Raw genomic sequence first — 26756 nt, forward strand, 5'->3', positions numbered from 1 at the left:
TACATAAATATTCAGACCCTTTACTCAGTACTATGTTGAAGCACCTTTGGCAGCGATTACTCCTTGAGTCTTCTTGGGTATGACGCTACAAGCTTGGCACACCTGTATTTGGGGAGTTTCTCCCATTCTTCTCTGCAGATCCCCTCAAGCTCTTTCAGGTGGGATGGGGAGCGTTGCTGCACAGCTATTTTCAGGTCTCTCCAGTTGTTCGATTGGGTTCAACTCCGGGCTCTGGCTGGGCCACTCAAGGACATTCAGAGACAACCTGAAGCCACTCCTAAGTTGTCTTGGCTGTGTGCTTAGGGTTGTTGTCCTGTTGGAAGGTGAACCTTTGCCCCAGTCTGAAGTCCTGAGCGCTCTGGAGTAGGTTTTCATCAAGGACCTCTGTACTTTGCTCCATTCATCTTTCCTGACTAGTCTCCCAGTTCCTGCCCTGAAAAACTTCCCCAAAGCATGATGCTGCCACCACCATGATTCACTGTAGGGATGGTCCCAGGTTTCTAACAGACATGGCGCTCGGCATTCAGGTCAAAGAGTTCAATCTTTGTTTCATCAGACCAGAGAATCTGGGGTTTTATGGTCCTTTCGGCGCCTTTTGGCAAACTCCAAGCGGGCTGTCATGTGCCTTTTACTGAGGAGTGGCTTCCGTCTGGCCACTCTACCATAAAGGCCTGATTGGTGGAGTGCTGCAGAGAGTGGTGTCCTTCGGGAAGGTTTTCCCATCTCCACAGAGGAACTCTGGAGCTCTGCCATAGTGAACATTGGTTTCTTGGTCACCTACCTGACCTAGGCCTTTCTCCCCCGATTGCTCAGTTTGGTCAGACGGAAACCTCTAGGAAGAGTCTTGGTTGTTCCAAACTTCTTCTATTCAAGAATTGTGCTTCAACACAATCCTATCTCGGAGCTCTACGGACAATTCCTTCGACCTCATGGCTTGGTTTTTGCTCTGACGTCAACTGTGGGACCTTATGTAGACAGGTGTTTGCCTTTCCATGTCCAATCAATTGAACTTACCACAGGTGGACTCCAATCAAGTTGTAGAAACATCTCAATGGAAACAGGATGCACCTGAGCTCAATTTCGAATCTCATAGCAAAGGGTCTGAATACTTACAGTTGAAGTCGGAAGTTTACACACCTTAGCCAAATACATTTAAACTCAGTTTTTCACAATTCCTGACATTTAATTCCAGTAAACATTCCCTGTCTTAGGTCAGTTAGGATCACCACTTTCTTTTAGGAATGTGAAATGTCAGATTAATAGTAGAGGGAATGATTTATTTCAGCTTTTATTTCTTTCATCACATTCCCTGTGGGTCAGAAGTTTACATACACTCAATTAGTATCTGGTAAGATTGCCTTTAAATTGCTTCACTTGGGTCAAACGTTTCGGGTAGCCTTCCACAAACTTCTCACAATAAGTTAGGAGGAATGGGACAAAATTCACCCGACAGAGCTGGTGTAACGGAGTCAGCTTTTTTGGCCTCCTTGCTCGCACATGCTTTTTCAGTTCTGCCCATACATTTTCTATAGGATTGAGGTCAGGGCTTTGTGATGGCCACTCCAATACCTTGACTTTGTTGTCCTTAAGCCATTTTGCCACAACTTTGGAAGTATGATTGGGGTCATTGTCCATTTGGAAGACCCATTTGCGACCAAGCTTTAACTTCCTGACTGATGTCTTGAGATGTTGCTTCAATATATCCACATAATTTTCCTGCTTCATGATGCCATCTATTTTGTGAAGTGCACCAGTCCCTCCTGCATCAATGCACCCCCATAACATGATACTGCCACCCCTGGTGCTTCACGGTTGGGATGGTGTTCTTCAGCTTGCAAGCCTCCCCCCTTTTCCTCCAAACATAACGATGGTCATTATGGCCAAACAATTATATTTTTGTTTCATCAGACCAGAGGACATTTCTCCAAAAAGTACAAGCTTTGTCCCCATGTGCAGTTGCAAACCGTAGTCTGGCTTTTTTATGGCGGTTTTGGAGCAGTGGCTTCTTCCTTGCTGAGCGGCCTTTCAGGTTATGTCGATATAGGACTCGTTTTACTGTGGATATAGATACTTTTGTGCCTGTTTCCTCCAGCATCTTCAACAGGTCCTTTGCTGTTCTTCTGGGATTGATTTGCACTTTTTGCACCAAAGTACGCTCATCTCTAGGAGACAACGCATCTCCTTCCTGAGCGGTATGATGGCTGCGTGGTCCCATGGTGTTTATACTTGCGTACTATTGTTTGTACAGATGAACGTGGTACCTTCAGGCGTTTGGAAATTGCTCCCAAGGATGAAACAGACTTGTGGAGGTCTACAATTTTTTTTTTCCTGAGGTCTTGGCAGATTTCTTTTGATTTTCCCATGATGTCAAGCAAAGAGGCACTGAGTTTGAACGTAGGCCTTGAAGTACATCCACTGGTACACCTTCAATTGACTCAAATGATGTCAATTAGCCTATCAGAAGCTTTTAAAGCTATGACATCATTTTCTGGAATTTTCCAACCTGTTTAAAGGCACAGTCAACTTAGTGTATGTAAACTTCTGATCCACTGGAATTGTGATACAGTGAAATAATCTGTCTGTAAACAATTGTTGGAAAAATTACTTGTGTCATGCACAAATTAGATGTCCTAACCGACTTGCCAAAACTATAGTTTGTTAACAATAAATATGTGGAGTGGTTGAAAAACTAGTTTTAATGACTATCTCACAACTCGATGAAACCTTCACTCTTGCGCAGACATTTTAGAAACAAAACATGCCAATTTGAAATATAAACCACAGGAGTTTTTTGAGTGAGAATTAAGACGACTTTCGAGTAGTAATACATGTATAAAAGCAACAGATACCGTTAATAAGAAGGGGCTAGAAGCGTCTTATATGGTGAGCTACCGAGTGGCTAGGACAGGCAAGCCCCACACTATTGAGGAGGACTTAATTCTTCCTGCTGCCGTGGATGTGGCTGGGACAATGCTGGGGGAAAAGGCCAAAAAAACTATACAGACAATGTCTTCATCAAAGAACACTGTTTCATGACGCATCAGTGACATGGCAGGAGATGTTTTGAAACAATTACTGCTTTGCATACAAGCCAGTGAATTCTATGCAGTACAACTGGATGAGTCAAGAGACGTGGCGGGCCTGGTTCAGCTCCTGGTATATGTCCGTTACATTTATGGGGGGTCAAATAACGAAGACATCCTCTTCTGGAAACCAGGACAACAGGAGATTATATTTTTTAAAGTACTGGGCAGCTTTGTGACATCAAATGGACTTTGGTGGTCAAGATGTGTTGTTATCTGTACTGATGGTGCAAAAGCCATGACAGGGAGACATAGTGGAGTGGTAACACGCGTGCAGTTTCTCACGATGCCACTTGGGTACACTGCAGCATCCACCGAGTGGCTCTTGCTGCCAAGGGAATGCCTGACAGCTTGAAATATGTTTTGGATGCTGCAGTGACAATGGTTAACTTTGTTAAAGCAAGGCCCCTGAACTCTCGTGTATTTTCTGCACTATGCAATGATATGGGCAGCGACCATGTAACACTTTTACAACATACAGAAGTGCGCTAGTTATCTAGGGGCAAAGTATTGACACACTTTTTTAATTGAGAGACAAGCTTAAAGTTTTCTTTACTGACCATAATTTTCACTTTTCATTTCATTTTTTCTCGTCTGAATGATCTGAATCTAGGATTACAGGGACTCTCCTCAACTATATATAATGTGCGGGACAACATTCTGGCTATTATTAAGAAGTTGGAGCTCTTCTCTTTCTGCATTAACAAGGACAACACACAGGTCTTTTCATCATTGTATGATTTTTTTGTGTGCAAATGAACTCAAGCTTATGGACAATGTCAAATGTGGTATAACGAAGCACCTGAGTGAGTTGGGTGCACTATTACACAGGAACTTTCCTGAAATGGATGACACAAACAACTGGATTCGTTATCCCTTTCATGCCCTGCCTCCAGTCCACATACCGATATCGGAACGAGATCCTCATCAAAATTGCAACAAGCGGTTCTGTGAAAATTTTATTTAATCAGAAGCTACTGCCAGATTTCTGGATTGGGCTGCGCTCAGAGTATCCTGCCTTGGCAAATCGCACTGTTAAGACACTGATGCCATTTGCAACCACTTACCTATGTGAGAGTGGATTCTTGGCCCTCACTAGCAAGAAAACTATATACAGGCAGACTGTGTGTGGAAAATGATTTAAGACTGAGACTCTCTCCAATACAACCCAACACTGCAGTTATGAGCATCCTTTCAAGCACATCCTTCTCATTAACTTGTGGTGAGTTATTAACAATTTTTGATGAACAAATAAGATTTTATATGTAAGATGGTTAAATAAAGAGTAAAATTATTATTATTTGTGCCCTGGTCCTAATAAGAGCTTTTTGTCACTTCCCACGAGCCGGGTTGTGACAAAAACTCACTCATTCTTATGTTTAATAAATGTATCGTATAGTGTGTGTGGCAGGCTTACAATTATGGCAAAAAACAACATTTGAGAGTGCGTTGACCCTGGTGCTAAAGGGGGTGCGCAGCTGGAGGTTGAATGCTTGAAGGGGTACGGGACTATAAAAAGTTTGGGAACCACTGCCGTAGATGAAGGAAACCGGTCAGGGATTTCACCATGAGGTCAATGGTGACTTTAAAACAGTTACAGAGTTTAGTGGCTGTGATAGGAGAAAACCGACGATAGATCAACAACATTGTAGTTACTCCACAATACTCACCTAATTGACTGTGTGAAAAGTACAAAGGTGGTAAATAAGATTAACTTTATGTCCTGAATACAATGTGTTATGTTTGGGGCAAATTCAATATAACACAGCTGAGTACCACTCTTCATATTTTCAAGCATAGTGGTGGCTGTATCATGTTATGTACAATGTTATGGGTATGCTTGTAATCGTTAAGGACTGGGGATTTTGGGGGATAGAAAAAGAAGAACCAGAATGGAGCTCAGCACAGGCTAAATCCTAGAGGAAAACCTGGTTCAGTTTGCCTTCCACCAGACACTGGGAGATTAATTTACTTTTCATTAGGACAATAACCTAAAACATAAGGCCAAATCTACACTTTAGCTGCTTACCAAGAAGACAGTGAATGTTCCTGAGTGGGCGAGTTACAGTTTTGACTTAAATCTACTTGAAAATGTATGGCAAGACCTGGAAATGGTTGTCTAGCAATGAGCAACAACCAATTTGACAGAGTTTGGAGAATTTTGAAATGAATAATGGACAAATGCTGTACAATCCAGGTGTGAAAAGCTGACTGAAAAAGCTTGCGGCACCAGAAAAGGCGAGGGCGGGTGAACTAGCTAAACCCCTCCCATTTGCCCGTGTCCGCTCGACCCTCATTCAAAACAGATCACAGCTGTTGCAAAGCACACTGCCTTTAGGAGCTTCTGAAATCTGCTGCCACAACGAAACGAGTGTTTCACCCGAAAAGAGGGACCTGGCACCCATCTCAGTGTGGTGAGTGTTCTATGTCTGTTTTCGTAAGCTATCTTAGGTGTAGCAGCTTCCCTGAATCTAAATCAATTTGCGCGGAAGATTAGCTAACGTTAGCAACTGGACTAACGTAAGCTTTCTATTTTGAAGGTTGAAGTAAAGAGTTTTGAGTTGAATAGTATTATCTGTTGCAGTAACTAACTAGCTAGTTCTCGCCCTCAATGTCTTATAGAATGTTCGCGTTTGTCTTGTCACACAGTAGTCAACGTTTTTTGCCAAGTTAGCTAGCTATCCTGTGACCTAACTAGTTAGCAACCGCCATCTAATCTCGTTGCAACTTGTGCTTTGTAGGTTAGCCAGTTAGCTTGTTAACGGTGATTTGCGCGTGTTGTCCCCGGCGTGCTGTTAGCGCTTAGCTAATGACCACTGAAACGGCCTCGTAGCTTTGCACGGGACTCAGAACCCGCCCAGATCCGGGGAGGTTATTGGGTGGGGCGTTCGTTGGGGTTTTATTCACACCCTTGGATTTAAACATGAAAACTAGTTATCGTTTTATTTTTTGTTCACGCCTGCTACGTTAGGTTACTGCTGTGGGAGGATAGTCTGAAAAGCCACAACACTTTGTTTAGGGAGACGCAAAGGCCTTTAGTTTATACACGTGTAAGAATCATCAACTTAGTCAGACAGCCGTTCCAATACGAATTGATGAATATTTAATGGCGGGTTGGCATCAACATCGTGGTGTCTGCCTCTATTGTAGGATATGTCGGCATCAGTGTTTCTCTCGCTAGCTAGCGCTACAGCAATGTACCAGTTAAAAAGCATTACCGTGGGTCAATATAATTGATTCCAAAGGGTGGTAGTGTTCGTTGGCCAATTAATATATTATTTGTAATGCACAGTCAAGGACATCTTATGTCCCACATCATTAGCTATATGAGCCATGTATCATTTTTGCCTTAATTATATTTATATATTGCTAGCCAATAGTCACTCTGGCTGGGCAAAGCCAGGGAGACAACATAGCAACACATTTCAGTCAAGCCTACACAGGCCATGCAGGCCAAATTCCGTTTACCCAGTAAAATCCATGCCTTCATCTACTCGCATTTTCATCGAAAAGGACCCATGTGCACCAACATCTGAATTTCATAGTAGCATTTCAAATTGGGTGTCAAATTAAAGCTAAATCTATATTATTGGGATATAAGATGTGGGTAGATAAAAAAAAAAAATAATCCAAGATAAATATGTATCATTAGTAAAGACTTGATTTCTGGATAAACAGGTTTTCGAAGGGTTTATAGAAAAGATTGACCAGAAAGCCTTAAAAGGTATCAGAAATGTATCAAAACCTAATAATGTTAACGTAAAGACCCCTGCCTACCATTATCAACACTTAAAAAAAAATATTTAGTTTAGTATATTTTAGTTTAGAAGTTGTTTATCTAATGTAAATTTAGGAAATATTGCGTTGTGGGTTTTTGGTAACGGAATTTTAAAAAGGTACATCTTTAAGATCATTTCTAATTTCTCTCCCTCATGAGGAGGATAATGAAAGTTCAGAAGTAACAAGAAATGGTAGACCTACCAATTGGTTAGTGATTTTACTTAATTATATGAATTAAGTGAATAAAACTCATAATTCCATTACTGGTAACTAAAAGATCTGTAACGGAATTACTGCAACTGAATTGGCTACATTGGGAAATCATAATAGTCAGAAACCACAGTTGAGTCACTTGCAACTGTCCTCCCCTACACTGGCATACTGTTATGTTCAGCAGATAACGGTTTTCTTTCTGTTGTCTGGTGGTCAAACGAGTATTTTTAAAACAGTCTGGACAACCCCTTCTTCTCTCTCACGTCCAGTTAATGTCACCTCTCACCGCTCTTACTGACACTTATCCATGAGCCCCCTTTCCATTTGCTTAAACCAGCATCACCCATTGCGCACCGACTGACGTTGAAAAGTAGTTCAAATTTGGTCAGTCCACTCTGGCCGTGATGTTAATGTCCAGGCTGGACCAAATCTGAACCTGTCATAGACGTATGTTTCACAAGTTTGGACAGCAGAGTACTGTACTGCTGTATTGTACTACACTGTATGTTATTGTGCTCTGCTGTGATGTCCAAACTTGTGAAATAGGACATTTTCTATCCATAATTATGCATTTCTGTGTAGTACAGATCAGGAACCCATGATGTAATTCCATTACCGGGTGTAAATCCACTTCACTTACACTTAAGTAAGCATTTCACCATTAGTCTAAACATGTTGTTTATGAAGCATGTGACAAATACAATTAGATTTGTAGTTCAATAACCAAAATTGATATTTTCAAACTCAAGCTGCCATGTCATTGCTGACACCACATTTTGTCCTGCAGACATCTTTGAATCTGAATTCGGAGAAGAGATTTTTTAAAAAGTGTTTCAATAACGTGGTTGCATAAAAACCTGAGCGGAATTTTACCCTAATTTCGCTACCAAAGTTTTCATCTGCACAGTTCTACTAATTTTTTTTTTTTTTTTTACATTTATTTGTGTGGAGAAAGGAGTGAGTGGTCATGTTAGACTTCAGAAATCTGCATTTTAAACCTTTTCACCTGCATTTTATATTGAAATTCAAGGGTTTTGTTTTTGCTTCAATAAAGTTATCAGGGGCATGCAACTATACTTTTCCTTGACAGAAAATACATTTGTGCAACACATTCGGCAGAAAATAATCTTCATTCATTAGGGCTCCCAAGTGGCGCAGCGGTGTAAGCCACTGCATCTCAGTGTAAGAGGCATCACTACAGACCCTGGTTCGATTCCAGGCTGTATCACAACAGGCTGTGATTGGGAGTTCCATAGAGCAGCACACAATTGGCCCAGCGTCGTCCGGCTTAGGGTTTGGCCTTCAATGTAAATAAGAATTTGTTCTCAACTGACTTGCCTAGTTTAAATAAAGGTTAAAAAATAAATTAATCAGATGACCACAGAAGTGAACGTTACTTGGCCAGCTGCCACAAAAGTAAATGGGACTACAATAAAAAAGCATGGTATTTTTTCCAAGAACGATGCATGGTCATCATTTCTGTTTATCATAAAAAGAATGTAGCCAGCTACATTTCCTAACTTAGTCTTTCCATTTACCAGGGAAAAGTAGACTGCACTGAGAAAAGTAGCAACACACAGCGCTCTGACTGATCTGCTGATAGAACTGAAACACAGTATTAGTCTGAGCAGAAAGTACAATAAGAATGATTTTAGATCTGCGTTTACAAAACGCAGCAAGATATTTCTTATGCAATTTATGTTTCTATGTGAAACGTGACCCCTCATAATAATAATTTGATATGTTCTTATTTGTCTGGTTTGACACATTTTACTAATATATATTATACATGTGTGAAATGGAAATGTATTTCTTGCTTATCCCAAGTCCCCCTGAGACACCATTAGAAAATAGGATCACGGCCAAGGTCAGCCATTATCAAAGGCGACCCTGGAGCAAGTGGGCTTGCTCATGGGCATATCAACAGTTTGTTCACCTTGTCGGCTCTGGGATTCGAACTAGCAACCTTTCGGTTACTGGCCCAACGGTAACCGCTAGGCTACCTGCTGACCCCCGTTTACAGTAACAATAGAGTAGACAAACTGCGTGAGATGAGTAAAGGGTTTGTGTAAAGATGGAAAATGTCCTTTAGGCCGCACCATGTTAAATAGCCGACCTGCTAAAGTGTTCACTGTATATAAAAAATGAAGACGTGCAGTTAAACAGTGTTACGCTCCCTGGGCAAGGAAAGATTTGCTTTGGTGTGAGGCTGCGGTTTGGTCTCAGACATGAAGAATCAAAAGTTAGATTTTTATCAAAGTGATTGAGATGTTGGTTGTTTACAGAAGAGGTGATCCAAAGTTCCCATATCTTTGAGAGACAATCAGAAAGGGCTTTAATATTCTCCTGTTTCTGCTCCCATTAACGAGTGCGTCAAAGTGAATGTCATTGATAGTTTGTTAACACAACAGAGTGAGCATCTGGCAGAAGGCTAATCCACAGTTACTGTGCTGCTGCCCGCAGGACTGTTTGCCAGCTGCCATTCTTTCTATCTGTAATTATAAGTGTTGGTTTGACACAGGATTATTACTGCTAAAAGCTTTCTGTTTTGCTGGCCAGTGCTGGTCTCATGCAGAAGGTGGCTGCTATATAGTGTACACTGTAGTCAGAGCAGACATATTGGTCACACTCAGAGATTTGATCAAGCTTAGTAAATTAAAGTTTCACCGGAATCTCTATCTTGCATCAGTGTCTCATCATTTAAACTGACTTGTTTGCTTGAATTGGCCTTTTTCCGATCACATTTTTGCACACTACCCATGTGTGTATGTGCTACAAGACGTGCGTCAGATTCCATGTCTGCGCCCTGGTCTGTCTCAGGTTTATGGGTTTTGTCCCTTGTCGTAGAGACTTTCTCAAGTACTTCACGTGTCCTCCTGGTCCATGTGTGTCTGTCTGTGTCTCTGTATTGGTATTTTAAATTAAGCTGGAGGCTGGCTTGTCTATGATGGCTTTAGCCAACATCACAAACGATGCACACTTTTCAGCGGGGCCAGATAGTAACAAACAGTAGTTTCATCTAGTTCTTGATACCAACTGTGACTGTATTTGAGACAAGTGCTCATTGTGCAAATTTTGACGAAATATAGTTTACATGTTGTCAACAATCTAAGCCAACCCTGTCTATCTTGCCCCGTAGTTTTGCGTGTGTTTGGATTTGTTGCTAAACAACCAACTCGTCTATTGGCTGGGGACGGGGCAGTCTTATGAGACTGACTAGACAGATTGCAGAGTAGGACTGACTGAAGACATGAGGGGGATCTTCATCCTACTCAGTCTTTTCCTTCTGGCCTGTGTCATTAGTTAGACTTAGACTCAATGGACCAACAGCAGGTTTCTCTCACTATCTCTCCGCCTTCGTCTGTCTATTCCACTGACTGACGCTGCCTGTCCCTCCCGTCGCCCAAGTAACGTCTGGTGTCAGGTAAAGACAGAGAACTCACAAAGCACCTCTTGTTTCCTTATGATCCTACAATGTTCCATCATGTCACTTTAAACCCTGTCTTGGGTTTTGGACTATTCATATCTGTGGGAGACTGGGAGGTTGTGTGACTGGGTGTCTGATGGTGCTGGCTGCCTACTGAAGTGGGTGTCTGTATTGATAACGCCTGACTGAATGAAGGGGGGTGTGTGCGTGCAAATGTGTGGACCGGAATGTGTCACTGATAGCAGAAGGTTACGTCTGTGTTCTGTGCCCATGCCCCGTGGTCGTGGGCCCATGGGGTCCTGTACCAGTCTGTCTGCCAGCTTAGCCGTTGGGCTGTCACTCAGGAGAATGTCTATCGACTTTCACTTCCACATATCACAGTAGGGTGGGGACTAATCATGGTTTACATTGAGCAATGACAGACCAGTCTTTGAGCAAGTAGGATAGTCTGTCGGCTTTGGTGATGAGCCCAGGGTACTATCTTCCTTCCTACGTCAGCAAGACAAAGGAGCTGATCGTGGACTACAGGAAACGTAAGGGTGAGAACACCCCCATCAATGGAGCTGTGGGTCAAGAGCTTGAAGTTCCTCGGTGTCCCCATCACTAAGCAATTAACATGGTCCAGTGAGCACGACAGCTTCTCTTCCTTCTCAGGAAGCTGAAAAGATTTGGCATGGCCCCTCAGATCCTCAAAGTTCTACAGCTGCACCGTTGAGATCATCTTGCATGGTTGCATCACCGCCTGGTACGGATACTGCAAGGCACCCGACCGCAAGGCGCTATAGAGGGTGGTGAGTACGACCCACTACATCACTGGGGCAGAGCTCCCTGCCACCCACTACATCACTGGGGCAGAGCTCCCTGCCATCCTGGACCTCTATACCAGGCGGTGTCAGAGGAAGGCCCAAAAAATTGTCAGACTCCAGCCACCCAAGGCATAGACTGTTCTCTCTGCTACCGCACGGCAAGCGGTACCGATGCACCAAGTCTGGAACCAACAGAGCACTGAACAGCTTCTACTTCCAAGCCATAAGACTGCTAAATAGCTAATCAAATGTCTACCTGCTGCTGCCTAATCTATCCTGTTGCTTAGTCACTTTAACCCTACATATGTACATACTGTACAGTGCCTTCAGACAGTATTCACATCTCTTGACTTACTCCACGTTTTTTGTTTACAACATGCATTAAAAATTGGATTCAATTGAGATTTTGTCACTGGCCTACACGCAATACCCAATAATGTCAAAGTTGAATTATGTTTTTAGAAATGTTCACAAATGAACAGCTTAAAGGTCTTAATTCATGTATTCAACCCCATTTGTTATGGCAAGCCTAAATCATTTCAGGATTACAAGTTTGCTTAAGTCACATAATGGGTTTCATGGACTCCCTCTTTGCAAAGTTTTTTTAAATGAGTATCATGTCTGAACCCAGGGCCTAAAATGTATATATATATTTTTTTGGTCCTCTAGCCTCTGTGCATGTAGATAAAAAAATAAAATACAAAGAAATATATTTATTTCACACTAAATTTTGTTGGAGCCATAATTACATTAAAAAACATGTTTTTAAATAAGATGACCATGTTTTGTAATGTTTCTAAAACAAGAATATATTAGTAAGAAGTAATTGATTTATATTGATCAATTTGAGTATTGATCAATTTAATATATATTTTTTTTGTGACCCGAGTCTTAATCAAAAATATCAGAGACCACATGTTCAGCTTCCTCTTTAAGGGTGGGAGGTTACCGTGTGTGATTTGGGATATGAATAGGTCGTCTCATTCGCTATCAGTTGAAGGAGCAGACTCAAACTAACGTTGGAAAAACAACAGAGCTTGTGAACAAAACAATGTAAATTGCTAAGAAACACAACAAAGTCTCACTTTGTAGACTACCGAGGAAATTATACCAACTTTTATGCCTGTGCATGCGCAGCGCCTCCAAAAATGTATCCATCATCACTTCACTCATTGCACACAGCTCCCCTGCGCGGTGTGGGATATAGGATTTGTATTTCTTCGTTCAATTAGCATCTATGAAACAAAACAGCAGAAATTCTTTGAACAGCTGTGCTCATACTTTTGACTTTATATTTACAAATGTAATATTTGCTCTGTACAGCCTTGCAAATTGACCACCCACCAATGTGGCTGTTGAAATGGACATTCTTAACCACCCCCTCCTGTACTCCCTGTTCACTCATGACTGCATGGCCAGGCATGACTCCAACACCATTTAAGTTTGCTGAAGACACAAGTGGTAGGCCTGATCAAAGACGAGACGGCATATAGGGAGGAGGTCAGAAACCTGGCTGTGTGGTGCAAGAACAACAACCTCTCCCTCAACGTGATCAAGACAAAGGAGATGATTGAGGACTACAGGAAAAGGAGGACCGAGCACGCCCCATTCTCATCGATGGGGCTGCAGTGGAGCAGGTTGAGAGCTTCACGTTCCTTGGCGTCCACATCACCAACAAACATACAAGGTCCAAGCACACCAAGACAGTTGTGAAGCGGACACGACAAAACCTATTCCCCCTCAGGAGACTGAAAAGATTTGGCATGGGTCCCCAGATCCTCAAAAGGTTCTACAGCTGCACCATCGAGAGCATCCTGACTGGTTGCATCACTGCCTGGTATGGCAACTGCTCGGCCTCAGACCGCAAGGCACTACAGAGGGTAGTGTGTACAGCCTAGTACATCTGGGACCAAGCTTCCTGCCATTCAGGACCTCTATACCAGGCAGTGTCAGAGGAAGGCCATACAAATTGTCAAAGACTCCAGCCACCCTAGTCATAGACTGTTCTCTCTGCTACCGCACGGCAAGCGGCTAATCGGTGCCCCCACACATTGGCTCTGGACCGGTACCCCCTGTATATAGCCTTGCTATTGTTATTTTACTGCTGCTCTTTAATTATTTGTACTTTTTTTCTTATTTAAAAAAAAAAACGTATCTAATTTATACTTTGAAAATTTTTCTTACCTGCATTGTAGGTTAAGGGCTTGTAACTAAGCATTTCACTGTAAGGTCTACACCGGTTGTATTTGGCGCATGTGACAGTGATTTGATTTTGATAACTAAATTGATCTTTATTTGGCAGGTATTAATTTTATGCCCTGTCTGTACCCTACACATACAATTATATGTAAGGTTGAACAGTGAATTTCAAACACAGATTCGAACAGGGAGGTTTTCCAATGCCTTGCATAGAAGGGCACCTATTAGAACAGACATTGAATATCCATTTGTGCATGGTGAAATTGTTAAGTACACTTTGGATGGTGTATCAATACACCCAATCACAACAACGATGCAAGTATCCTTCCTAACTCTGTTGCCAGAGAAGAAGGAAAACGCTCAGGGATCTACCATGGGGCCAGTGGTGACTTTAAAATAGTCACATGGCTGTTATAGGAGCACTTAAGGATGGATCAACATTGTAGATACACCACAATACTAACCTAAATGACAGTGTAAAAATGAAGCCTGTGCAGAAGAAAAACACAATCAATTGAATTTTGTCCTGAATACAAAGCATTATGTTTGGGGCAAATCCAACACATCCCTGAGTAACACTCTTCATATTTTCAAGCATGGTGGTGGATGCATCATGTTATGGGTATGCTTGTCATCGGCAATGACTAGGGAGTTTAAAAAAATTATTTATATAGATATATATATATATATTTTTTTGCTTACTAAGACTCCATGATATATTTGGCTTTGTGTTTTAAGTTATTGTCCTGCTGAAAATGCTGACCTTTTTTGTTGTTGCCTGGCTCCATTCCGTTTATATATATGGAGCCAAGCACAGGACAATAACTTAAAACACAAAGCCAAATATACCATGGAGTCTTAGTAAGCAACAACATTGAATGTTCATGAGTGGCCTAGTTACAGTTTTGACTTAAATTGGCTTGAATATCTATGGCACGACTTGAACATGTGTGTCGATCAACAACCAACTTAACAGCACTTGAAGAATTTGAAAAAGAATGTGCAATCCAGGTGTGCGAAACTCTTAGACTTAGCCAGAATCTCACCACTGCAAAGGTGATTCTAACATGTATTGAATATTTATGTAATTTAGATATGTCTATTTCATTTGCACACCAAAAAGTAACATTTACACTTTGTCATTATTTTGTGTGTGGATGAGTCAGAAATCTATTTAATCCATTTTGAATTCAGGCTGTAACACAACAAAATGTGAAATGACAAGGGGTATGAATACTTTCTGAAGGCACTGTAGCTACCTCTATTACCTCGTACCCTGGCATACCAAGGTGTCTGGTTAGACTGTAAACTCTCCTTCCAGACTCACATTAAGCATCTCCAATCCAAAATTACATCTAGAATCGGCTTCCTATTTCGCAACAAAGCATCCTTCACTCATGCTACCAAACATACCCTCGTAAAACTGACTATCCTACCGATCCTTGACTTCGGCGATGTCATTTACAAAATAGCCTCCAACACTACTCAGACTGCATCCAATTTGCTATCAGTGCCATCCGTTTTGTCACCAAAGCCCCATATACTACCCACCACTGCGACCTGTATGCTCTCGTTGGCTGATCCTATTCGTCGCCAAACCCACTGGCTCCAGGTCATCTAAGTCTTTGCTAGGTAAAGCTCCGCCTTATCTCAGCTCACTGGTCGCCATAGCAACACCCACCCGTAGCACAAGCTCCAGCAGGTATATTTCACTGGTCATCCCCAAAGCCTATTCCTCCTTTGGCCGCCTTTCCTTCCAGTTCTCTGCTGCCAATGACTGGAACGAATTGCAACAATCACTGAAGCTGGAGACTCATCTCCCTCACTAACTTTAAGCATCAGCTGTCAGAGCAGATTACCGATAGCTTTACCCAGCCCATCTGTAAATGGCCCATCCACCTACCTACCTCATCCCATATTTGTTTTTGTTTCTCTGTTCTTTTGCTCACCAGTATTTCTACTTGCACACATCATCTGCACATCTATCACTCCAGTGTTATTTGCTAAATTGTAATTACTTCGCCACTATGGCCTATTTATTGCCTTACCTCCTTACTTCATTTGCACAAACTGTATACAGATTTTTCTATTGTGTTATTGACTTTGTTTGTTTATCCCATGTGTAACACTATTACATAACCCTGTATATAGCCATGTTCTTTTTTTTTTTTACTTGTCATTGCTATTCGTTATTTACTTACAACCTCATGCTAATCGCATTATCCTACGTTAGCTCAACTGTCCCGTGGACGGGACACCGATCCCGAAGAAGTTTTTAACCAATTTTGGTTTTTAATTCTGGGCCGATAGACAAGTTCCTTATTTTCTTCCACTTGCCTCATCCATTTTTCCCATTACAGTATAGGCTTAATGCCAGTCATGTTTTGACAAATATATAATGGAGGATAATTCATATTAACGTCTAAAGGCTATATTCTGTCGCACTGTTTGTTCAGATGGGTGAGAAAAGCCAGTGCCTGTTGCGCACCACAACATCATTGCAATCTGAGCAGAGGCAGTCTACATTTTGAAACTATTCAACCGTAAACGTAATTGTTTAAAACCTGGCTGTTCTTAGCCAAATTCCTACCATAGGAATGCAAAGGGAGTTATTTTATAAACCCTTCCTCATATGCCATTGAAACCAGTAGGTTATTTCTCTCATGTCCTATTGGTTTTCACATATTTTTTTTTAGTCCAGCAGCCGTGGACACAATCTTAGTCATATTAGCCAGTTGTTGCAGCTTTATCTTCCCTCATTCTAAAGGATATTTTCATTTCTGTCACATGAAACCTGGGCTTTTGAGAACGGCTTTTTCGCAATTTGCATTTGGGAACATTTGCATGTATAGCCTACTGCGGTGCACACATTCACTGCTTATGTGAAGAAATAATAATTTATGAACATTTTTAAGCGAAACCTTCAGCTCTGTTGCAGAAGCCTCATTGCTTTTAAAGGTATTGTTGATGTACAGTGGTTGTATGAATTTGGAATCTATCATCCCACAACTGTCCCAGGGGTCTGTTTTGGAATATTTATTTCTGACACAGTGACAAGCTGACCAATAGATAATTTTGGGTAACTATGGGGGATAGTAGATTGACATGGGCTAATGCTCTTTCTGTTCTCTACTCATCTTGTTGGCAGAGGAAATGTAAATGTGACCAGTTATTCTAACTTCTTCAATATGCGCCTCGGAATTCGATAAGGACATGCAACCGTTGCATCTCTGACGTGTCGGTCTTAACTTGTAGGCCTTCTTCGGAGCTGCGATGCCTGAGGACACGATCACATGACGTGCATTGGCTAATAAGAATTGAGATCTGAGAGAGCCATGTGAGTGATAGGTGCTTCGGAGCAGGGCGATTGGCAGCCGGGAGGAGGGAATTATAATTATTATATTCAGTCCAAAGAGAAAATGGCCACTTTGGCTGCAAGGCATGAATTTGTTTTTATATGGGCATTACTGCCTCTGGGAATTTCGAGGCCTGGTAATCATTTCACTGTTAGTTATTTGTTACATGCTGTGTAGACTATTTTATTTGTGTAGAAATGAACCTGGGTTTAAACCATTTATTTTCCCCAAAGAGAACCAAACCAGGAATACTACTCCTGTGTCTTTATCATTAGAGACACTCTTGGCTTGCCCAGATTTCCCTTTTAGAGCCTCTGCTTACCCTGTGAGTGAAGCCCTTTTCTCCAAAGAGCACACAGTAACGAGTTGGGGGGGACCTGACCAAGATGTTGTGTAACATGTTTTACGTCCTGATGGGCACATGTCTAGCAAGGGACTCCAGGGACCCGTGATGCCACTGTCCACACAGAGGAGAACAAAACTTTATTCACACAAGACCAATGGGTGGAAGTATAACAATCACTTTACTGGGCGTTACTTACTCACTGAACTGACCTCAGCCTGGGCTCAAACGCAGACGACCGCAAAAACCCGCAGTGGGAGAAAAAAACACGTGGGATTGAAAACAGTTTAGCTTTCTCCTGTATTGACACTTTAATCTCCCTCCTAGAACCCATGAAGGCCTTACCTTGGGTAGTAACCACCCAGCCCTCTGTCACCCTGCAGTGATGGGGCCTGTTGTGTGTCTGGTCCCTGTGGCTCGGCTCAGCCCTGCTGGCCTGTCTGGGTGAGCTGAGCTGTTAGCTGGTTGTGTCATGGAAAGCTGTGAACTTGGTCCAGAGCCCTGAGAGAGGATCATCAGATAAAAGCTCAGCTCACTGTCTGCCCTATAGAGCCAAGGAGGACGCACGCACGTGTACACGCTACGCTTTATCCTCTACTTCTGTTTTGATAACCTCAGGTTTACTATGGGCCTGTGATTTTTAAAGAAAACGTGCAGGTTAAAAAGACACTTACCACCTCTTTCCCCACCTCTGTTCCTTCCCATGCTTTCTCTCTGCATGTTGGGTATAGACATGCAGTGAATGTTGGTGTGTCAGAAACTTGAGATGACCTATGTGTCACTGAGATTCATTCTGAATGGAGCGAGACGAGATGGTAGACGTGTCTATCACAGGCATGACCACTGCGTGTGTGAGTGCTTCCTCTACAACTGAGGCAGGTTTGGACATGCTCTTCCACTTTCTCAGAGAGGAAAGTTTTCTGGAAGTTTCTTTAGTATCCTTTTTTATTCCTTTTCTATTTTGCCATATTTTTAACCGAGCTGTTTTACAGAAGTACTGAACCTACAGTGCATTCAGAAAGTATTCAGACCCCTTGACTTTATCCACATTTTGTTGCAGCCTTATTTTAAAATAGATTGAAAAATAATCTACATTATTCTACACACAATACCCTATTATGACAAAGTGTAAACAGGTTTTTATTTATTTGTTTGCACATTTTATTTACAATAAATAAAAAAATATTTACAAAAGTATTCAAACTGTTTTACTATGAGACTCGAAATTTAGCTCAGGTGCATCTTGTTTCCACTGATCATCCTTGAGATGTTTCTACAACTTGATTGGAGTCCACCTGTGGTAAATTCAATTGATTGGACATGATTTGGAAAGGCACACACCTCTCTATATAAAGGTCCCACAGTTGACTGCATGTCAGAGCAAAAACCAAGCCATGAGGTCGAAGGAATTGTCCGTAGAGCTCCGAGACAAGATTGTGTCGAGGCACAGATCTGGGGAATGGTACCAAAACATTTCTGCCGCATTGAAGGTCCCCAAGAACACCATTCTTAAGTGGAAGAAGTTTAGAACCACCAAGACTCTTCCTAGAGCTGGCTGCCCGCCCAAACTGAGCAATCGGGGTGAGAAGGGCCTTGGTCAGGGAGGTGACCAAGAACCCGGTGGTCACTGACAGCGCTCCAGAGTTCCTCTGTGGATGGGAGAACCTTCCAGAGGACAACCATCTCTGCAGCACTCCACCAATCAGGCCAGACGGAAGCCTCTCAGTAAAAGGCATATGAAAGCCCGCTTGGAGTTTGCCGAAAGGCACCTAAAGGACTGACCATGAAAAACCTGTTTTTGCTTTGTCATAATGGGGTATTGTGTGTAGATTGAGGGGGGGGAGGGATGTTTAAATCATAAAAAAACTGCTTTAGTTTCCTTTGTGTGAAAGTGGGAGGGGAGGCTGGGAGACACTGGTAGAAACAATGCCTTGCCTATTTTTTTAATATATTTTTTCAATAGAAATGAATGTTTGGAAGGCCATGCATCCTGTATGTACTTGTCTTCTGTGAGGAGAAAAATACATTAATACTGTGTGCGTGTGGCCCCTGGCCATGTTGCTCTGTAGGAGAGGGGGCCCAGAAAGAGGTTTGAGCGGCTCTTTCAGGGAGGGAGAGAAAGAGCGAGGGGATGAGAGGTGTCTAGCGGTAGAAGAGATGCAACTGTTTGTTCAGGCTGCAGCTGTTGCTCCTTCCATTAGACAGTGGCTCTTCCCCACACACACACACACACACACACTCACTCACTCTGACAAAAGCGTACAATGTAACATTGTTCTGTTCTTTGTGGGAAAGAAGAAAGGATCAATCCATCATGACTGTGTGATGGAAAAATAACAGCCCATATATACTGCCTCCCTCTGCTCTGCCTGCTTTTATTCCAATGAGAGCGGACTCTACTGCTCTCGCTACTCTTCCTGTTCTCCCCTTTTCTCAGAGGTTTTATACAGATCCTCTTTCGTGTGTGTGTGAGCATGCATGAGCATTTGGGTGTCAGGCTTTGTTCCTTTCCAGCGTGCAATGTGCACTCTGACCCAGTGAACTCTGAGAGCAAACACCGGTGTGTGTGTCTGTTTCCCGCCACTGACTAATTTATTAAAATAATAATACCCCTTTCATACACCGACCCAAATCCCAGTCATTTACCATGCCTGCCTCTCTTATTCTGATGGTATATCTGAAAAAGATGTCGGGGGTAAAAAAACATGGCAAATGAAAAGCCACCTAAAGACCTAGTCATGATTCCTTCATTTTCACAGACCCTGTAACCAGAATTCAGGTATTGGGTCTGTGAATGGTTCTACTTTTTCCCCCATTTAACAATTCCATTGTTAACACCTCCCTAATTTAAAATGCGAAAAGCCCCCATGGTTTAACAATGGCCCCCATCCATCCCAATTTGCCATTTATATACTGATATGGATAAAATAGGTATCTGTAAGAAAGTGGTAAATAAAGGGGTCATATTAACATTGCCTTAGGTTCTTCACAGGTAATATACCACATCTTCTGTCTGAAATGGGTATAGACATGGCCAGGCTAAACCCGCGGAGCAGCACTGTCCACATGGTGTCCATTCTACCCATTGGTGAACTTGGCAGGAGTCTCCTCATCCCCCTCTCCTCCCCCTCTGTGTTTAAGCTGTAATGGGGTAGACTAATAGTGAAATACTTATAGGCTGACCACACCGCTCGCGTCACGTGTGCGAAAGTTGCAAAATACATTTAGAAATCCATGTTATTCAATTATTGCACCCACCAGAGTCTGCGTTGCCAAGGGCTGAAATAGAAGTCATTCCTATTTCTGACACAGATCGCGCTGCAAGTCCTGCCTTTCCCATCTCCTCATTGGTTTATAGAAGCAGGTACCCACGTGCCATCTCCTCATTGGTTATACCCACGTGGGTGATTGAAAGATGAACTGTTTTGCCGGTCGTCGTAGTAATCCTATGAAAGTTTAGACGCCAACCACCATATAAGTTCAACGATGAAAAAGCCTGGAAGGAGGAGAGATGGCTAGAAACGATTCGGTTGACCGTTTTATGTGTGGATTAATTGTCGGAGTAGAGGACCTTGTGCATTTCAGGTAAAATAACAACTCAATGTTTATATCCCAGGACAAATTAGCTAGCAACAGCAAGCTAGCTAAATAGGACAAATTAGCTAGCAAGTGCAAGCTAACTATCTATATTGACATACATTTTTTTATGCTTTCCGACCTGTCCCCAAATGAATGTACCTTTCCAACAATGCAGAGTTAAGATCAATTGAAATAGTGACACGAGGAATAAATACGCAGTGATTACCGAATAACAAAACGAGAAAAAGTAAGATTACTATATAAAGGGAGAACCAGAACCGAGTCGATGTGCAAGGGTATGAGGTAACTGAGGTAGCCATGTACATACAGTGGGGAGAACAAGTATTTGATACACTACCGATTTTGCAGGTTTTCCTACTTACAAAGCATGTAGAGGTCTGTAATTTTTATCATAGGTACACTTCAACTGTGAGAGACGGAATCTAAAACAAAAATCCAGAAAATCACATTATGGTTTTTAAGTAATTAATTTGCATTTTATTGCATGACATATGCTTTTCTGATGTATCAAATACTTAACTTAATATTTGGTACAGAAACCTTTGTTTGCAATTACAGAGATCATACGTTTCCTGTAGTTCTTGGCCCACTCCTCCATACAGACCTTCTCCAGATCCTTCAGGGCTGTCGCTGGGCAATAAGGACTTTCAGCTCCCTCCAAAGATTTTCTATTGGGTTCAGGTCTGGAGACTGGCTAGGCCACTCCAGGACCTTGAGATGCTTCTTACGGAGCCACTCCTTAGTTGCCCTGGCTGTGTGTTTCGGGTCGTTGTCTTGCTGGAAGACCCAGCCACGACCCATCTTCAATGCTCTTACTGAGGGAAGGAGGTTGTTGGCCAAGATCTCGCGATACATGGCCCCATCCATCCTCCCCTCAATACGGTGCAGTCGTCCTGTCCCCTTTGCAGAAAAGCATCCCCAAATAATGATGTTTCCACCTCCATGCTTCACGGTTGGGATGGTGTTCTTGGGGTTGTACTCATCCTTCTTCTTCCTCCAAACACGGCGAGTGGAGTTTAGACCAAAAAGCTCTATTTTTGTCTCATCAGACCACATGACCTTCTCCCATTCCTCCTCCGGATCATCCAGATGGTCATTGGCAAACTTCAGACGGGCCTGGACATGCGCTGGCTTGAGCAGGGGGACCTTGTGTGCGCTGCAGAATTTTAATCCGAGACGGCGTAGTGTGTTAGTAATGGTTTTCTTTGAGACTGTGGTCCCAGCTCTCTTCAGGTCATTGACCAGGTCCTGCAGTGTAGTTCTGGGCTGATCCCTCACCTTCCTCATGATCATTGATGCCCCACGAGGTGAGATCTTGCATGGAGCCCCAGACCGAGGGTGATTGACCGTCATCTTGAACTTCTTCCATTTTCTAATAATTGCGCCAACAGTTGTTGTCTTCTCACCAAGCTGCTTGCCTATTGTCCTGTAGCCCATCCCACCCCTGTGCAGGTCTGCAATTTTATCCCTGATGTCCTTACACAGCTCTCTGGTCTTGGCCATTGTGGAGACGTTGGAGTCTTTGATTGAGTGTGTGGACAGGTGTCTTTTATACAGGTAATGAGTTTGAACAGGTGCAGTTAACAGGTAATGAGTGGAGAACAGGAGGGCTTCTTAAAGAAAAACTAACAGGTCTGTGAGAGCCGGAATTCTTACTGGTTGGTAGGTGATCAAATACTTATGTCATGCAATAAAATGCAAATTAATTACTTAAAGATCATACAATGTGATTTTCTGGATTTTTGTTTTTGATTCCGTCTCTCACAGTAAAAATTACAGACCTCTACATGCTTTGTAAGTAGGAAAACCTGCAAAATCGGCAGTGTATCAAATACTTGTTCTCCCCACTGTATAGGTAGGGGTAAAGTGACTAGGCAACAGGATATATATTGTGTGTGCACAGTCAGTGCAAGAGTGTTAGAGCAAAAAATGGTTAATGCAGGTAGTCCGGGAAGCCATTTTATTAGCTATTTAGCAGTCTTGTTTTAGTACTCTTATGGCTTGGGGGTAGAAGGTGTTCAGTGCTCTGTTGGTTCCAGACTTGGTGCCCTGGTACTGCTTGCTGTGCGGTAGCAGAGACAACAGTCGATGGCTTGAGTGGCTGGAGGCTCAAAGTTTTTTGGGCCTTCCTCTGACACCGCCAGGTATAGAGGTCCAGGATGGCAGGAAGTTCGGCCGTACTCAACACCTTCTGTAGCGCCTTGCGGTCGGGTGCTTTGCAGTTGCTCCTGAGGCGCTGACGTGCCCTGTTCACAACTGTGTGTGTGTGGATCATGATAGATCTTTAGTGATGTAGACACATGAACTTAAAGCTCTCAACCCGCTCCCCTACAGCCCCGTCAATGTGGATGGGGGTGTGCTCGACTCTGTTTTCTGTAGTCCACGATCAGCTCCTTTGTCTTGCTGAAGTTGAGGTAGAAATTGTTGTCCTGGCACCACACTGCCAGTCCCTATAGGCTGCCTCGTTGTCGGTGATCAGTCCTACCACCATTGTCATGAGCAAACTTGATGCCGTTGGAGTCGTGCGCATTCGTGGCTGAACAGGGAGTACAGGAGGGGACTAAGCATACACCCCCGAGTACGCGTCCTAGTATTCCGTTTGTGAATGTTAACCTGTTTAAAGGTCTCACTCACATCAGCTACAGAAAGCAAGGTCACCCAGCCGTTCGCGACAACTGGTGTTCTCATGCATGGTTCAGTGTTGCTTACCTCGAAGCGAGCATAGAAATTTGTTAGCCCTGCTACATCCGTCGCGCGTCGGAGCTGGCGTAGTAGGATTTGTACTTATTCTTGTATGGACGCTTTGCCTCATCAACGGTCGTAGTGGTTTTTCTTATACACGTCCAGATTAATGTCCCACTCCTTGAAAGTGGCAGGTCTAGCCTTTTAGCTTAGTGCGGTTGCTGCCTGTAATCCATGGCTTCTGTGAGGACAACATTGTCGATGCACTTATTAATGAAGCTTGTGACTGATGTGGTTTACTCAATGTTATCAGATGAATCCCGGGACATATTCCAGTCTGTGCTAGCGAAACAACAGTCCTGCAGTTTAGTAGAAAAACCAAAGAGTTGTATAGCCATGTCTTACTTCCGCTCCGTCTTGGAAACATAGGATATTACAGTTTTAGGTCCCGTCGACGGGATAGTCTCGAACTGAGCTTATCCAGTTTGTTCTCCAGTGACTGCACGCTCGCAAGAAAACCTAGGGCAATGGCGGTCTACATGCTCATCGACATAATCTTGTCATGACGCTGCCTCACTTGCCTCTTGCGCCGCTGCTTCCTCTTTCGAGTCCCGTGATCAGGGTCTGGTCTGAGGTAAGCAGAATGTCTGGAGCTGCAGACTTGTTGAAGTCGAAATCTTTATCTAAATCAAGGTTAGTGATTGCTGTTCTGATGTCCAGAAGCTGTTTTCGTCATAGGAAATTACGCAGAATTGATCAGGAGCCCGTGACACTGGAGCTATCCATTGCAGCGCCATCTCTCTGATCCAGAGTTTTGCCTAGTGAAGCAGCTTCAAAGAGGAGTTGCTACACATTGTAGAGTCTCTGTCCCACTGCTTTGTTCATATGCCTGACTAGTGTCAGTACTGTTACACAACTATTTTGTGCATATGTCAACACCGCTACACTAAGTAAACTCTGAGTGCAATACATACCGCAGTATTTTCCTGTTTTTAAAGACATGTGCAGTGCACAGAAACAAGTGCAAGTCTTAAGTTAGTTAGTTAGTTGTGTGTGACTAGAAGTGTAAAACAGCACCCGTAGCCTTTCCAATGAATGTGTAGTTGGGCCCATCTGTGGCTATTTATCTGCTCCACTACCTCCCAACAACGTGGGATAGAAAATAAATAACAGAAGAGGGGGACGGTGCTGAGTTTCAAAAGAGCTCAGAGGGGAGGATGAGTGGAGGGTCCACACACACCACTTATCTTTCTCCAGCTCATAAAGCAGTCCTAACCCAGCTCTTATTATAGACCCATGCAGATAGGGCCAGCAGGATCAGAGCTCTACATGCTTCTACAGTGCTGCCTGCTGAACAGTTTCGGTCAACATGGAAAACACACAGGAGGTCATATAGGGAGTGTTCAGCTACATCTCTCTCCTTTGGCTTTTCCGCTGTGTTTCTGTCAAATCAAAGTTTATTGGTCATGGACACAGATTTGCAAATGTTATCACAGGTGCAGCGAAATGCTTGTTTCTAGCTCCAACAGTGCAGTAATAACACCTAGCAATCACATAATCCAAAAAGTAAAATATAAATTAAGAAATATCAGAATGAGCAATGTGTGTGTGGACAGTATATGAATATAAGCAGTAGTTCTTGAGGGTGAGCCATGACTAGAATATAGTGTATATACAGTTGAAATTGTAAGTTACATACACCTTAGCCAAATACATTTAAACTCAGTTTTTCATAATTCCTGACATTTTAAATCTAGTAAAAATTCTCTATCTTAGGTCAGTTAGGATTACCACTTCATTTTAAGAATGTGAAATGTCAGAATAATAGTAGAGACTTATTTCTTTCAGCTTTTATTTCTTTCATCACATTCCCAGTGGGTCAGAAGTTTACATACACTCAATTAGTATTTGGTAGCATTGCCTTATTTATTTATTTTACCCCCTTCTCCCCAATTTCGTGGTATCCAATTTGTTAGTAGTTACTGTCTTGTCTCAGCGCTACAACTCCGGTACGGACTCGGGAGAGACGAAGGTCGAGAGCTGTGCGTCCTCCGAAACACAACCCAACCAAGCCGCACTGCTTCTTAACACAGCGCGCATCCAACCCGGAAGCCAGCCGCACCAATGTGTCGGAGGAAACACCCTACACCTAGCGACCTGGTCAGCATGCACTGCGCCCGGCCAGCCACAGGAGTCGCTAGTGCGCGATGAGACAAGGATATCCCTATCTGTCAAACCCTCCCTAACCCGGACGACGCTAGGCCAACTGTGCGTCGCCCCATGGACCTCCCGGTCGCGGCCGGCTGCGACAGAGCCTGGGCTCGAACCCAGAGTCTCTGGTGGCACAGCTAGCACTGCGATGCAGTGCATTAGACCACTGCGCCACCCGGGAGCAGCATTGCCTTTTTTAATTGTTTAACTTGGGTCAAATGTTTCGGGAGCCTTCCACAAGCTTCCCACAATAAGTTGGGTGAATTTTGGCCCATTCCTCCTGACAGAGCTGATGTAAGTGAGTCAGGTTTGTAGGCCTCCTTGCGCGCACACGTTTTCAGTTCTGCCCACAAATGTTCTATAGGATTGAGGTCAGGGCTTTGTGATGGCCACTCCAATACCTTGACTTTGTTGTCCTTAAGCCATTTTGCCACAACTTTGGAAGTATGATTGAGGTCATTGTCCATTTGGAAGACCCATTTGCGACCAAGCTTTAACTTCCCGACTGATGTCTTGAGATGTTGCTTCAATTATATCCACATAATTGTCCCTCATGATGCCATCTATTTTGTGAAGTGCACCAGTCCCTCTTGCAGCAAAGCACCCCCACAACATGATGCTGCCACCCCCGTGCTTCACGGTTGGGATGGTGTTCTTCGGCTTGCAAGCCTCCCCCTTTCTCCTCCAAACGTAACGATGGTCATTATGGCCAAACAATTCTATTTTTGTTTCATCAGACCGGAGGACATTTCTCCAAAAAGTATGATCTTTGTCCCCATGTGCAGTTGCAAACTGTAGTCTGGCTATTTTATGGAGGTTTTGGAGCAGTGGCTTCTTCCTTGCTGAGCGGCCTTTCAGGTTATGTTGATATGGACTCGTTCTACTGTGGATATAGATACTTTTGTGCCTGTTTACTCCAGCATCCTCACAACGTCCTGTGCTGTTGTTCTGGGATTGATTTGCACTTTTCGCAAAAAGGAATGTTCATCTCTAGGAGACCGAATGCGTCTCCTTCCTGAGCGATATGACGGCTGCGTGGTCCCATGGTGTTTATTC

At 43.1% G+C, this 26756-nt stretch overlaps 1 protein-coding gene across 4 annotated transcripts in view; it reads left to right on the forward strand.

Annotated features, from left to right (window-relative positions):
- The first annotated feature begins 5355 nt into the window (after positions 1 to 5355).
- Positions 5356 to 26756, forward strand: part of ralgps2 (Ral GEF with PH domain and SH3 binding motif 2) — a 151108-nt gene continuing 129707 nt past the window's right edge. For all 4 annotated transcript variants that reach the window (XM_071345646.1, XM_071345644.1, XM_071345645.1 and 1 more), the window contains exon 1: positions 5356 to 5497. The gene's annotated coding sequence lies outside the window, so the exon portion shown is untranslated. The remainder of the gene's footprint in view (positions 5498 to 26756) is intronic.

This window comes from Salvelinus alpinus, chromosome 16 (assembly GCF_045679555.1).
Source record: "Salvelinus alpinus chromosome 16, SLU_Salpinus.1, whole genome shotgun sequence".
In the NCBI taxonomy this organism is placed as follows: Eukaryota; Metazoa; Chordata; class Actinopteri; order Salmoniformes; family Salmonidae; genus Salvelinus; species Salvelinus alpinus.